The following is a 15,923-nucleotide window of genomic DNA, read 5'->3' on the forward strand; positions in this document are numbered from 1 at the left end:
ATTATAAAGTACCTATAGAGTGTGAATCATTGTATGTAAGATATTCTACAAATAAAACCCAGATGCAATCTTTAAAGACTATATAGAGATACACACATTTTCACTTTTTTCTACTTTTGAGTTTTTTTAAAATAGAGGTATAATTTACATATAATAAAATTGGTAGATGTTAAATTTTCAGTTTAGTGAATTTTGGCAAATACATACAGTTATGGATATCTACAGTTATGTTAAGATATATAATGCTTCCATTATCCCAGAAAATTTCCTTCCCTCCTCCAGTGAGTTCCTTCCTTTCTCCAATACCAAAGAACCATCACTTTTCTTTTTTTTTTTTTTTGAGACGGAGTTTCACTCTTGTTACCCAGGCTGGAGTGCAATGGCGCAATCTCGGCTCACCGCAACCTCCGCCTCCTGGGTTCAGGCAATTCTCCTGCCTCAGCCTCCTGAGTAGCTGGGATTACACGCACGCGCCACCATGCCCAGCTAATTTTTTGTATCTTTAGTAGAAACGGGGTTTCACCATGTTGACCAGGATGGTCTCGATATCTTGACCTCGTGATCCACCCGCCTCGGCCTCCCAAAGTGCTGGGATTACAGGCGTGAGCCACCGCGCCCAGCCACCATCACTTTTCTAATTTCTCTCACTGTGGATTGGGTTTGCTTGTTCTTGGTCTTCATATAAATGGAATCAGATAGTATGTACTTTCTGGGTTTTTTTCCTCTAAATATTATTTTTGAGATTCATCCATAATATTGAGTGTATCAATAGTTTGTTTCTTTTTAATTCTGAGTAGGATCCATTGTAGAGCTGTATCATAATTTGTTTATCCATTCAGTTATTGATGGACATTTGGGCTGTTTCCAGTCTTTAGCTACTATAATAAGATTATCTTATACAAAGCTTTTTGTGGACATTTTATTTTCCCAATTCTCTTGGGTGAGGACCTCGAATGGGATTTCTGGGTCATAGGATAGATTTCTGTTTAAGTTTATGAGAAACTGCCAAAAAGTTTTTCAAAATAGTATTTATATTCCCATTAGCAACATTTGAGAATTCTAGTTGCTCCATTTCCTCACCAATATTTTGTATGCCTGTCTTTTTATATTAAATTTTATTTTTAATTGACATTTATTATATATATTATGGGGTACAACCCAATATTTTGATATGCAGCATGTTTATCTTGTAGAATAATTAAATCAAGCTGATAAATCCATCACCTCACATACTTAGCATTTTATGGTAAAAAACATTAAAACTCTACTCCTTTAGCAATTTTGAAATATAAAACGCATTATTATAATTAACATTATGTGCAATAAATGACTAAAGCTTATTCCTCTAGTCTAACGGAAACATTATACCCTTTGATCAACAACCCCCGTTTCCCTGCCCACCAACCTCCCCAGCCCCACCATTCTACTCTCAGCTTCTGTGAGTTCAACTTTTTAAGATTCCACATATGAGTGAGATCATGTGGTATTTGTCTTTCTGTGCCTGACTTATTTCACCTAGCACAATGTCCTCCAGGTTCATCCATCTTGTCCCAAATGACAAAATTTTCTTGTTTTCAGGTTGCATAGTATTCCATCGTGCATATATACCACCTTTTAAAAATGCATTTATCCGATGAAGATACCTAAGTTGTTTCCATATTTTAGGTATTGCAAAAAATACTCCAATGAATATGGGAGTGCAGATACGTCTTTAACACACTGATTTCAATTGCTTTGGATATATGCCCAAAAGCAGAATTGCTGAATCATGTGGTAATTCTATTTTATGTTTTCTGAGGAACCTCCATACTGTTTTCTAAAATGGCTGTATTAATTTACATTCCCACCACCAGTTATGCCAGTCTTTGTTATTCTATTTGTTTTGAGTGGGTGTGACATGGTGTCCCATTGTAGTTTGTACTTTATTTAATGATTTTGAGCACCTTTGCGTGTTCTTTTTTGCTACTTGCATATCTTCTTTTGTGTAGTATCTGGCCAGACTTTTATCTTTTATAAATGGATATATGGGCTGGGCCTGGTGGTTCATGCCTGTAACCCCAACACTTTGGAAGGCCCAGGTGGGAGGATTGCTTAGAGCCAGGAATTTGAGACAAGCTTGAGCAATCAAGAGTCTGTATCTACCAGAATAAATAAATGAATAGGTAACCAGTCATGCACCTGTACTTGGGAGGCTAAGGTGGGAGGATCGCTTGAGCCCAGAAATTTGAGGCTGCAGTGAGCTGTGATGCCACTGCATTCCAGCATAGGCAACAGAGAGAGCCTGTCTTCATAAAAAAACAAAAACAACTCCAATGGATTTATCTATGTTTTTATTGACTTTTTTAATACTTTATATATTATAGATACAAACCCTAAATTAGAAATATTTATGGAAATAGTTTCTCCCAGTCTATGTCTATGGCTTTTTCTCATGTGTTCTCCCAAATCTGTTGCCCTATCCTACCTATTTCCATGACTTACTCCCAATTAGCTTAGACTTTTGAAATAGAAAAGCCAAAAATTCAGTATTTCTTTTTTTAAATTGTTGTAGCCTCTCTTCCTCCCTTCCCTGAGGAAATAAATATAGGATGACTTTGATAATTGAATAGAGGAAAACCCAGGGGGTATAAAGAAATCAGAGGATAAAACTAAAAATGTTTTTCTGTTACATGGATTTAAAAAAAATTTTTTTTTAATGAGGCTGGAATTAATACACACAGCTGTAGGTGGAAAATCAGGAGACAGTAAATGAAAACCAGAGAGAGAGAGACAAAAGAGACAGGCATAAGGCGGGGGAATGGAGCCAGCTGATGGAAAGGTGGCAGGAGATAAACCACAGAGAGAGGAGGAAAGATTCACTTAGGAAAGATGTCTGGTATTTTACTGAGAGAGGTACAAAAGGAAGAGATAAAATACAGAAATATGCTGAAAGAGAAAAGGAAGTTTATGGAATGTCTATCACATGGCTTTGATCTGAGACAAGTATAGGAGAATTAATTGCAAAGACCGAGAGCATTGATTGAGCTGGGAGTTTCAGGATCCTGGATGGCCATGGGAAGTCTGCAGGAGGTGAGGAGGGTAAGGGCAGTGATTTCTAAGGTGACCCTTTGGTTCACTAGCCAGACATGTGCAATGGCTCCCTATTAGAGAAGGGGGGAGAAGGGGTTAGTGCAGAGTTCGGTATTGAAAAGGTGGACAAAATAATAGAACAGGTGGTGAAATCTCAGATGTCAGAAGGACCACCACAGAAATGGCAGACATAAGTATATCCTGAGGAGGAAGGAATTCAGGGTCAGAGGACGGCGGATGGAATGGAAGAATATGGAGCTCCTGAAAACAGATATGTTCAATGGTGGTGGAATTGTCTGATTATGGGCAACAATATGACTGAAGCACCATTTCCTTTTTTCTATAGGAATCTTTATGTAGGTATGGCTGACCTAGCCCTAGTCTAAGGTTGTGGACATCTTAACTATCAGCAGAAGGATTAGAAATCCATTGTTGGAACCATGCCAGAGAAGTTGTTCTAGAGTCCTATGAACTCCAAGTTTCTCTATATTCTCTCATATGTAGGTCCAGCAATTTTACAAAATTCAATCAACTGTGCTTTCTTGAAAGTTATTCCTTCCTACTGATAAGCTAATTCCTCTCCTTTTGAAAAATACTTTCTCAATGGTAACTATTTTACATTTGGCACAGCTAAGCTTGCATATTACATTTATTTTCTCCTAGAAGCACTGTTCTATATACCCTGTAGAAGATAAGATACCAAAAAATAGAGGAAGAAAGGGAAAGAGAAACCAAGATATCTGGCATCCCGAAAAGGCTCTGGAGGAACAACATATCCCGTATGAGCTACCAACCATGTTGGTATGGTAGCTCTTTCATATTCCTCATGTCTTCATGTCTTAAACTAAAATTTGCCAGTAGTCACTGAGCAAATTTCATCATTTGAAATTTGATGCAGATTCTAATTTTCCCTCAAGTTTGCTATAAATACACCCAATTATTCTGCCAAAACACAGTCTCTTGTGGAGATAAATTTAAGAAGAAGAAGAAAGAGAAAGGAGGAAATTGAACTGACTCTGGCTTTGGCTTGATTTGCAGGAGACCTCTGAAGCTAATCATTCTTTAATACTAGTTAACTGTGTCAAATCACTACAAAAAGTTAATAGTTTGATATAATAGCTATAACCCAATTGATTACTTGGCTAAATATTTCCACACCTCAGTCAATGGCTATTGCCACATTTTCCATCCTATTTTCTGTTTGGCCTAGGACAAGTGGCTTGTTATTTGTATCCAATTTTAGACTTTTAGAATCCTTCTGGAGTCCATTATTATCACCTATTATTATCTATCTATTTTCTAATATTGTCCTCTAGAGTCTATCATTATCCCTCCAGTTTCAATTATTCTTCCTTTAAATTGTTTCAGGCCAATAGGCAAGTCTTCTAATCTCCGGGGAAGGGCATGCTTTTGTGACCTAATTCAGGACTCAGTAAATTGTACTGTTCAATTTAATAATGTTGTAGGGAAATGCATGGTATAAAAAGCACTGCCCTCAAGGCTGTAAGCATCTAGTTGGGACAGGATGTGTGTGACAAAACAGCCAACATAGTAGGTTATTAAGTGCCTAAGAGAAGTACTTGACAATATGTGCTGTAAGAATTCAAGAACAGGAGAAATCAGTGTAGGCTGGGACACTAAGGAAAGATTTTGTAAGGGAATAGAGACTGGAGGACAAATATGATAAAAGTGGGGAGGGCAGCCCAGGTTGAAGGCAAGGTACAAGTGGTACGAGTGAGGTTCGGAGGCTGAAAGGGTCATGGGTACTTGGGAAATGATGGTTAGAAGAGAATGCTTAGAGAGCAAGCTCTCTAACCAAGTTCAGAAATGGGAGCTAAGTTTGGAAACCTAGGGTGGAATAAACAGTGGCAAATCTTGAATATAACTGGTCCCAGGAACTTGGAATTTGTTGTGTGGGATGTAGGAGGCTATGTTTAAGCAGGAGAGAAACATGATAAATTTAAACCTACTTTCTATTTGGTTCTCTATAGAAAAAGGATTGCTGTTAGCTTCTGTCTTCCATATATTAAAATTTTAATTTACTAGATGCTAATTATTAAATTATGTTCTTCTCTTCGTGGAACTAGATGCATCTGTGAATCCATCTCCCATTCTTTTAAAGGTACATTTACCTGCACTTTTCCATATATTGTAACCACGATTCATTTCCTTGAAAAAACACTATAGCCTTTGTTTTTTTGTTGAAGTTCAGGTAAGAACATCTGACTCAACTGTCAGTGATTGAGCTGGCTCAGCAAAGTCAGCGTTGGTGAAGCATGAACCATGGACTCCTAATGTTCCACATTTAGTTTTCCTTTATTATTTTCCTATAGAAAACATGTTTAGATTTAACAAACTTTATCAGAACAGGACAGGTCAGTTTTCTTTTGGTGCTATAAAATGTCTTTCAGAGAGATGAAACTAGTAAAACTCAGATGTCCCTATTGAGAACTGCTTGTGTCTCAGAAGTGGTTGAAAACTCTCTGACAGTGATTATTGATAGGAAGAAGCAGGGCAGTGAAAACAACCACATACACTCTTTGGGACCTGCTATTTTTCTGAATGACTTCACACTGGGAGTCTTAGAGACAAGCAACCACTTGGTCTCAGCTAGAGAAAGATTTCCTTTTATTTTGACCAGCCCTATACAAACCAGGTCACTGCATGTTGTATTCATGGCTTCACAAAGCCCTGCTTTCATTCTGATTGGAGGCCGCTCTCTATTCAGGACCTTTGTTGTTGATGGCCACCAAATAAAAGGAAAAGGATCTGATGTTGGCCAGGCCAGGATGGACAGAACTGTGAAGTAGAAGCTTCTTAGTCCCAAAATGGGGCATTCATATGGCCTAGGCAGTGCCCCCTGCTTCCTTGTTTCCTAGTTTCCCCTAGCTTTAGATCCCTGAAAACTGTTAATCCTGCTGTGTTCGTCAGGGTGTGACCCACTTGTGTAATCTTATGGGATTGAATCTCTGGGATTTAAAATACTATGCTATATAACAGAGGCAGTATATTTGAATAGTTGGCCTTTTGTTGCAGGAAAAATTGTATTACGCTAGGAGCCACCTTTTTGCATGTATCATTTATTTGTCTCTAGAATTTTAGAGTCGACTGGGATTTTACAGATTATTTAATTCAGTCATCCCATTTTACAAATGAGGAAATTAAGGTTCAGAGATAGCAACCCATATGGTGACCAGCCACTTATGCTAGTTTGCCCTGGGCTAAGTAAGAGGTTTCCTGGGATGCAGAACTTTTCAATACTACAACTGAGAAAGTCCCAGGCAACTGGGAATAAGTTTGTCATCCCAGCAACCAATTACCTAACTCAAAGTTTCGTAGTCGTTACTGACACATTATAGACTAAAACACATGCTAACTTCCAGGACAAAGCCTTTCTTAGGACAGCCTAATACAGTCAAAATATTTTCTCATTCATGAGCCACATATTAAGACTCCAGAATACTATAATGGTCAGGTCAACTTTATGTTCTAGATATTTATGAAAGTTTTCACTGACTTCTGATTTAGGCCATCTTATCCCTAAGAACTCAGTATTAGTACATACATTTTTAACCTAATTTAAATTTAATAAGGATATTTCTCTCTTTATTGAATGGAGAAAAAAAATCAATGCAGTGTATTAAGGAAAGCCAAAGAGAGCATTTATTTTGGATATTATTTAGGACCATAGTTACTAGATCTCAAACATGCAAGGCTTTGGTTAAAGGCAACAGACAATGGATTTCTGTATTAATAAAAATTGGGACAATAAACCTAAACACTGTTATTAACAATTCTTTCAGCTCAAAATTCTGTTGTAACTATAAAGCAATGAAGTAAATTGATACACATAGCTTTCAAAGTGCCTCATCACTTTACAGATACAACCTGGGCAAAATTTTGTGACTCCTTGTGAAAAGGGTGAAATGCTTAAAAACCCAGGTTGATAAAAATTGCTGAACTTATCCTAAGACAAACCTTCTTTTAGCTACTTCTTAAATATTGGTGATTCATTGGATTCCTCTTGATCATGGTTTTCTTCATATGCAATATCCTGTTTGGGGGCAAACTTGACCATGAGCTCAACTTTGTTTATAACAGGGTCAGCCAATGTGCTGCCTGCCTGCCACTGCACTCTGGCCTAGGCCCATGGCATGTATTGCTGATTTGTCATGGCACCCATTCCTGCCTATCCTTGACTTGGCCTCACAGTTCTTCTGAACATGCGCCTTCAATATGACACTACAAACTGATCCAAATTGGCACGAAAGATGAAATCTATTCTTGCACCTGCAATTAATTAATCATAGACCCAGATTAAACCCAAATTTAGGTATCTAATCCAGGCCTCCTCCAAGCTGCCTATCTGAATGTATGAACTCCATGTGCCATCTCTATCTGGATGACTTAGGGGTACTTCCATTTCAACATGTTCAAAAGTAAACTCATCTTTACCCTCCAAATCTACTTCTCGTCTGTTTTTGTTACCCCTGCCATCCAATCAGTCACCAAAGCCTGTACTTTATTCATTATAAACATCTCTTGAATCCTTCTCATGTCTTCTATCCCTGCTGCCACTGCTTTATTTGGACTCTTGCAAAGCCTGCTTGCTGGTATCTCCAACTTCATTCTCCTCTCTTCCTCATATCCACGAGAGAAATTGCTCCCAAAACCACAGATCTGACCATGGCCATTCCTTTCCTTACAAATCCCTAGAATGGCTCCCCCTAGCCTTCAAAATAAATACAATTCAGGTCTCATAGTTCAGCTTATAAGATCCTGATTGTTTCTGTGTTCCTTTCTTTACAGAAGTGTTGACTTCTTCCCTGTTTTATATTTGCTGAAGATTTGACTAATTTGTCTGTCTTTTAAAAAGACAATATTGGTTTATTTTATTAGTCAAAGCTTTATTAATCTTTTAGTTTTCTATTTTATAATTATCTTCTTTTATTCTTAATTTCTTTGTATTTATTTTCCTTTATTAATTTTCTTAGTTGAAATGTAACTGCCTCAGGGGTTTTTCCTGCCTGCTGCACAAAGAAAGACTATGGCATTGTAGTAGGGAAAGAGTTTAATAGACATGAGGCCAGCCACACCAAATGAGAGATGGAGTTAGTACTCAAATCATTCTCCTCCAAAGCCTTTAGGCTAAAGGTATTTCACAGGCATTTTGAGGGAAGGGATGAGGGTGGCTAGGCTTGCTGCTGATTGGTTGAGGCAGAGATGAATTCATAGGGGGTCAAAGCTGTCCTGCTTGCTGAATTGCTTCTGGGTAGGGCCACAGGAGCAGGCTTGGGAGATCCCAAGTGGAGTCATGGGTGTCAGACACGCAAAGAAACTTGAAAAGATATCTCAAAAGGTCAGTCTGCAATAGTGGTGTTATTTGTAGGAGTAACTGGGGAAGTTGCATATTTTATAACCTCTGGAATAATGGCTGACAATTGTTCATGTCTGGGCCTTAGCAGGCTTCAGGCTCCTCTCCTCCCTCAAGCCTAATGGCTTTCCATGAGCTTTACAAAAGCAGTTAGCTCAGATCTCTTCCACTGCTGTAATTTTCTCACTGATAATGATTTTTGCAAAGGTGGTTTCACAAATACTTGTTTATTTTTCAGTGTTGATGTTCTCTTACAAATGTTTTTAGGAATGGATTTTCTTCTGTGTGTCGCTGACAGGAACAGGAAACAAAAATACTAAGGAGAAGAGAGTGGTTCCCCAGCAAAGGCCCCACCCTCCAGCCTGGATACCCACGGCCCTAAATGAGAACAGGCATTTACGTTTGGGGGTTCAAAAAGTTGCCTTTTGACTCACCACGCTCCCTATCCTGCCCCCACGTAAACCCCAAACCCTAAGGTCCAGAGCGTACCAGCAGATGGGGAGACAAGGAGGCAAGCTGACTGACGGCAAAACAACATGGCAGAGAAAGAGAAGAGGAGGAATGTCTGGACACCGAGATATGTTTGGCTGGGGTCAGTGAGAGAGGAGTCTAGCCCCTGGGCGGCCTGACTTCAGGGGAAGATCGCCTTCCCACTTCATCCATCCCCTACCCTTCTGGCTCCCCATCCATCCCACTGAAAGCCACTTCCACCACTCTGGACCGCATAGTAGGAGAATCATGGGGCTCTGTCTTCTGCCTACTGACTATTCAGCTGTGTGCATTGAGCTGCCCATAGATGGTGCTCACATTTTTTACTTTGGAGATATCCCTTGTTGCTTTTTCATTACAATCTATTGTTTTCTTTTGAACACGATATCTCTTCAAACCAATCTGAGGAAATTATTCTTATTTTGAAGTTTTAATTTCTTGTGTTTATATTCCTTTGTAGTTTTCTTTCATTTGCTTGGATTTTATCATTTCCCTGGGGGTTAATTATTCTACTTGTTGAGTTTAGAACTTTGTGTTTGTTATTTTGATATCTTTGTGGTTGATTTTCCTCAAATATTTAGATACTGCCAGTTGTCTGTTCTTAGCTATAGATGTGAATCCTAACCGAATGAAAATCACTGCTCATTGGCTGGGTGTGGTGGCTCACGCCTATAATCCCAGCACTTTATGAGGCCAAGGTGGGTGGATCACCTGAGGTCGGGAATTCAAGACCAGCATGGCCAACATGGGAAAACTCTGTCTCTACTAAAAATTCAAAAAATTAGCCAAGCATGGTGGTGTGCACCTGTAAACCCAGCTACTCAGGAGGCTGAAGCAGGAGAATCACTTGAGCCTGAAAGGTGGAGACTGCAGGGAGCCAAGATTGCACCATTGCACTTTAGCCTGGGAGACAGAGCAAAACTCTATCAAGAAAAAGAAAGAAAGAGAGAGGAAGAGAGGCAGGGAGGGAGGGAGGGAAAGAAAAAGAGAAAAAGAAAGAAGGAAAGAGAGAGAGAAAGGAGGGAAAGAAAGAAAGAGAGAGAAAGAAAGAAAGAAAGAAAGAAGGAAGGAAGGAAGGAAGGAAAAAGAAAGAAAGAGAGAGAGAGAAAGAAAGAAAGAGAAAGAAAGAAAGAAAGAAAGAAAGAAAGAAAGAAAGAAAGAAAGAAAGAAAGAAAGAAAGAAAGAAAGAAAGAAAGAAAGAAAGAGAGGGAAAGAAAATTACTGCTCATAAAACAGGTTCTGATTACAGGAGCCCTGAGAGCTTATGTAGGGGAAGTATGAGTGAGATCATAAATGCGAAGAGTCCCAGTCCCTCACAGTAACCATATGTTGTAGTACTGCTCTGCTTCTCCAACCTCAGCTACTGTGGAATTTTCTATGCCCCAACTTTCACTTTAGAGAGGTGTCCTCATAACTTGAATCTGGAGTCTGTAGCTCTAAGAAATAACCACTCCCCTCATGACATCAGGGACATGGGTGGACACTGATGTAAATGTTTTGATATCCTTTAACTAGTTACCTTACTAACGGTCTTCATCCTGCTCTTTTCCCTAGTTCCCACTGGTTCTGCTCTATGGATTATTTGGGGGCACAGTTGGGAAAACACATGCTGTTTGACATTCTGTTTCTTCTGTATGAGCTTGAGGCTTCCTCAACTCTCTTAGTTTCTATTTTCAATCTAGTCTGAATTACTCTGTATCCTCTAGAAATTTGATTGGTGGCATCACTTACAAATTTTCCACTCTATTACATTCCCTTTCTATGTGTATGTCTATGTGGCTTTCTGTCATCTTAATGGGGTTTCTTCCCCTAGAGTAAACATTTGTATTCAGTTAGCCAATGTGAACTGGAAAGCCAACCCCTTGTTTAGGACTTTCAATATATAACCAGGACGTTTCCTTTTTATTGTTCCCCCTGTTGAAGCATTTAGAACAGATGTCTCAAATCAGGTCAGAATTATTCTGAGCTATGCCCCAATGTGCTGTTTTCTGCTTCATGATTAGAGTCTCTTGCTGGGGCACATGTCAGATGTCTTCTGCTTCGGGGTAAGAACTCGGGGACAAGATTTATCTCAAAGGCTCAAACTTTGAGCATGTTTCTCAAAATCCACTTTACATTTATCTCAGGAAGTATCAGCACCTTCATACAACAAGAACTCCTGGTTATCTTTTCATCCCAGAGTCTCCAAAGAGTTTATACAGATTAGGACCCCTCAAATTCACTCATGTTTTTGTAACATTTCTCACCTCACCTCAACTTTTACACCGGTATTTTATTTGAGCCTTTTGACAGTTTTCTGTAGTAGTAGAATATTATTATCATTTAGCACATGAGAAAATTGATTTAGACAGGTTATTTGCCAAAATATACAAATAAAAAATGAGCAAGCCAGTTAGTAAGCCACGAAATTCTTTTTCTGAGTACAATATTTTGCTTCTATGGCTCCTGTGGACTGCGATATAGAAAGAAAGCTGAGGTGAGTTCAGTGTCCATAGACCAAGATTTATTTTAAATCTAGATATGTATCCTTGAGGCTAGACAGTAATAGAACTAGACATTAGGAGTTTGATTCAATTTTTACTGATAAAAATATGTCTGCTGATGACAGACTAAGTTTATATATTATTTTAAAAAGTCAAAGAACTAGCTGCTCCTTAAAGAAGCTCCCCTGACAAAAACAGGAATTGTAGGAATTATTGCTTTAAGATGCTTGGTGACCTGTATTAACTCCATATTTCTGTCCAGGTTCATTTTATTGGGTGTATGAGTTATCTATTTGCTGTTTAACAAGCCCCCTCCATGCCCCAAGCTTAGTAGCTTAACACAGCTGCCATTTATTACTGCTCCCAAATTTACCAGTCAGCTGGCTAGTTCTGCTGCTCCAGCCAGGCTTGGCTAATCTCCGCTGGGCTCACTCGTGTGTCTGTGGTCAGCTTGAGGACTGACTAGGGGCTGGCTGTTCTATTCGTGTGTCTGGTTGTTGGCTGTCTGGCTACTGACCAGGACAATGTCTGTTACCCAGCAGGCCAAACCAGCTTTATTCATGTGATGGCATCCCAGCTCCAAGAGAGCAAGTGGATGCACACCTTTTGATACAATGTCACTTCCACATTTTGCTGCTCAAAATAGTTCATAAAGCCAGTCCAGGTACAGTAGAGAGGGAAGTTGCAAAGTTATACTGAAAGGACCATGAGTACAGAAAGAAGATTGCCATCATTTTTGCAAATAAACTACCATGCCTGGCCTTTGTAGGCATGCCTCAGTTGCTATGAGTGTTGGCTGCCAAAGGGTCACAGATGCCTCTGGCGATGAACTGACTTGTGTCACCTCAAAGTTCATCTGTTGAATCCCTAATCCCCAAAGTTACTGTATCTGGATACATAGTTTTTAGGAGGTAATTAAGGTTAAATGAGGTCATAAAGGTGGGGTCCTAATTCAATAAGGCAGTGACTTTATACAGAGAAAGAGAAAGAATTTTTTTTTCATTCTTTCTCTGCCATGTGAGAACATGGCTAGAAGGCAGCAACCTGCAAGCTAGGAAATGCACCCTCATCAGAAACCCACCTGTTCTGGACCTTGATCTGGGACTTCTTGCTTCACAAGTGAGAAAATAGAGCTGCCCAGTCTGTGATATTTTGTTATGGCAGCCTAAGCTAACCAACACACCTCTCCACTTCTGGAGAATTACCCTCTGTGGAAGGGGACTGCCTTGCCCTAGAGATTATGCCCTCATCTTTCAGGTGGGATGAAGGAGATGCAGCCCACACAGCAAATGGCTCATGGATGTGGGAGTATAAAAGGCTGGTCCTCAATTGGCAACAACTCTGTATAATTTAAGCCCCAGAGCCTTCGTATGGATCAAGGCAAGGCTGGCTTTCATTGGAGACCACGTCCTTGCTCTTTTATCCCTCTCTAGTCTTAACTTTCCTCTCCCCTTTATAGGCTTTTCCTGAAGAGGACTCCCTCAGTAATTCATAAGCACCCAATTCCCTGACTCAGGACCTATTTCTAGGGATCCCTACCAAGACAGATGTTTTATGATCATAGCCTATTCAAAGACAGCACTCGTCATTAGTACACAGTTATAAGCAGAGTTGCAAATTTTTAGCTTAGTTGCAGTCTCTGTGAGATTTCAAAATGCTATTCTACACTTTGATAAAAACAATGGTTATTAACATTTGCTGAGAGCTTACTAAGCTGTCTGCTGAGTATATAACATATATGATCTCATTTAATCTTCACCATGACTATATGAAATAGCTACTGTTACTATCAGATTTTATATTTTAATGTCTTCTAAATCATTTTGTATCTGGGATTTTGATCTATTATTCTTTGCTCTAGCAACAAAAGACTTATGAGCCTGAATAAAAATAGACTTTGGCACATGACATTGAGGAAACACCTGATAAGTGTCACAGACAAGACAAGTTGACCTTTCTTCAGCTTGAAAAATCAGGACTCTCTGGGTTCATTATTGAACAGTATTGATAGGGAAACCTAATGATCTACTGAACATTCCTGTTCAAAACCCTAAATCTTTTCAGTGAAGTTAGTTGGTAATTGTGGTGTGCTACTTTGGTGTTGCAAAGTGCTTTGCTAAATAACACATTTGTGGGTCCAGGCATGTCCATCTTAGTTTTTAAAAAGTTGTACCCTCTCAAGTTTCCACTAAGTAAGGTTCATTCATACAACAAACATTTCTTAAGTTTTCATCACTGCTTGTTAAGTACCTCTCTCTCTGTCTCTCTGTCTCTCTGTCTCTCTGTCTCTCTCTCTCTCTCTCTCTCTGTGTGTGTGTGTGTGTGTGTGTGTGTGTGTTGTAGGCATCACAGGAAGATAAAAAATGAGTCCATAACAACTGTTCAAGTCAGTGAATCCCTAATTTCAGCAGCTGCAGCAGGAAATAGGAAATCTTATAAAGGGAGGGTCAAGGAACAGGCATCAATTCTTTGTTAGTTGCGTGGCAATGCTTTGTCTTTTTCAGTTTAGGTGGAAATGGCCTCTGGCTCCAAGGGAAAATCCAGAAAGGAAGACCAGATAATACTGTGTTTGGCATGGTCCTAAGCCAGAAACCAAGGCTTAAAGGACTCTCCTCAATATTACACAGCTAGGAAGTGGTGTGATCAGAATTGGAACATGGATGCACCACTGCCTGCTGAAATAGCAGGAAATGGAAGAGTAAGCAACATGATAGATGTAAAGGGTGCTTCCTGGAGAGGAGCTCCTATGGTGCAAAGTTTCTTCTACAATGAAAGCAAACTCCAACAGGTGGCATTCCATGTAGCTTTCATGAAACCACCTACCTGAACTAGATCCCTGTAAGTTTATTAAGGGAATTGTAGCTGGATTTATAAAATTAGATTAGTTACCAAGAAGTAAACAGGCATTTGAAGAGAAGGGGAGCTTGAGAGACAGACAGAATAATGAATATGTCTCTGAGTCTGGTCGGTTTGAAACTTCTGCTAAAACTGATGAGAAAATGCTAAGAGGCTTAAACTTAGAAGTTTTGTAAAGAAGGTTTCTCTGGAAAATAAATAATAAAGACATAATTCTTTCAGTGAAAGAGACAGAGCCTAATTTAACAGGAGATTGGGTACCTTGTTCTGCAAGAAACCAGAGATTGAAGGCTGCCACTGGACATTCTATGAATTCTCATGGAGTCGGGGGACTCACTGGCATCGAGCCCATGAGTGGCCCACCTATTTGCACACCATATAGGAAGGATTCACACAGATAGCTTAAGTTCTCCAATACCATTTGTTTTATCTAAAAGAAACACAGTCACCCCAGAGGCTTATGGATGTGCAGTCTAGTCTCACTTTTAAAGGATTTTTATGTATTCTTGTTTCTTTAAAGACAAAGCTAGCAATTGCTTTTTACATCTGTCCAAGCTAATCTTTCTCTGCGTTAAGCAGGCAGACAGGAAATGCAGTTTGCCTCTATTACCTAACATGCAGGAGGTATATAAAAGAGAAATAAGAAAAAAAAAAGTGAGAGCATAAGGTAAACGGATTGGATGAGATCAAAAAAGGAAAATAGGAGCCTGGTGAGCAATCCTTGGCAGGGCGCCCGGAGCAGCTTCAGGAGAGGGACAGAGCCCAGCAAGAGCATTTCCTGCTTTGGGTTAAAAAAATAAATTCAACTATCTTCTATGAGGTGGTCTATTTATCCTGTGCAGCATTAGGTCATTAATTTGAAAATTGCAGGTAGTAATAAAAACAGTAGTTATTTTTTTAACACCTAGATGAATGGGCCTCTCCCTGCTTCACCCACTGCACACCTGGGTTGTATTAATGTTATCTGATGTGTGGGTAGTTTCCCAGAAAGTTTCAGCCTGCGTGAAAGCTTGATCAGCCTTGTTGCTTCTCTAAAACTTCTTATGTTTTCTATATACTTATATTTCTCTCAGCCCATAATCTTCAATAGAAACTAAAAGCAGCATTTTTTTTTTCCATAATACAGGCTAAAAAGCAGCATTTCTTAATTTCTGGAATTAACAAAATCCTAAACTGGTTTCTGTCATAGCATACCCAAGTGGCTTCATGTTTTGCCTGCCTTTCAGTGGTCATCAGTTTCCCTTATCCACGGGACTGCGAGCTTCCTAAGCACTCCTTGCTATCATTCTGCCTGGCCTTTCTTCAGGAAGTCGAGGAGTCTGGGGCTTTCTCTTTTCACATTGTCAGCTTGAAAAACCTTGGGCTTAGGGGAATGTGCCTTAGATGTCTAGCTATGTGACTATAAACCGTTTCCCATGTCAAAGTTTCCTTTGATTATACAATCTATAAGACCACAGTCCTTTGAACTCTGGGCAGGTGTATGGTTTTACAGTGCAATATTTTAAGAGAATTTGTTTAATCTTCCAGCTAAACCTCTTTATACAAACAGAGCTGCCAAGAGAACAAATGCAATTCACTTACAAGTTGTTTGTCTAGTTAACAGTAAGTACGCAAATCAGTTTCCTGTTCACACAAAGGATTTTCTTGTGTTT

This window comes from Callithrix jacchus, chromosome 2, assembly GCF_049354715.1.
Source record: "Callithrix jacchus isolate 240 chromosome 2, calJac240_pri, whole genome shotgun sequence".
Classification (NCBI taxonomy): domain Eukaryota; kingdom Metazoa; phylum Chordata; class Mammalia; order Primates; family Cebidae; genus Callithrix; species Callithrix jacchus.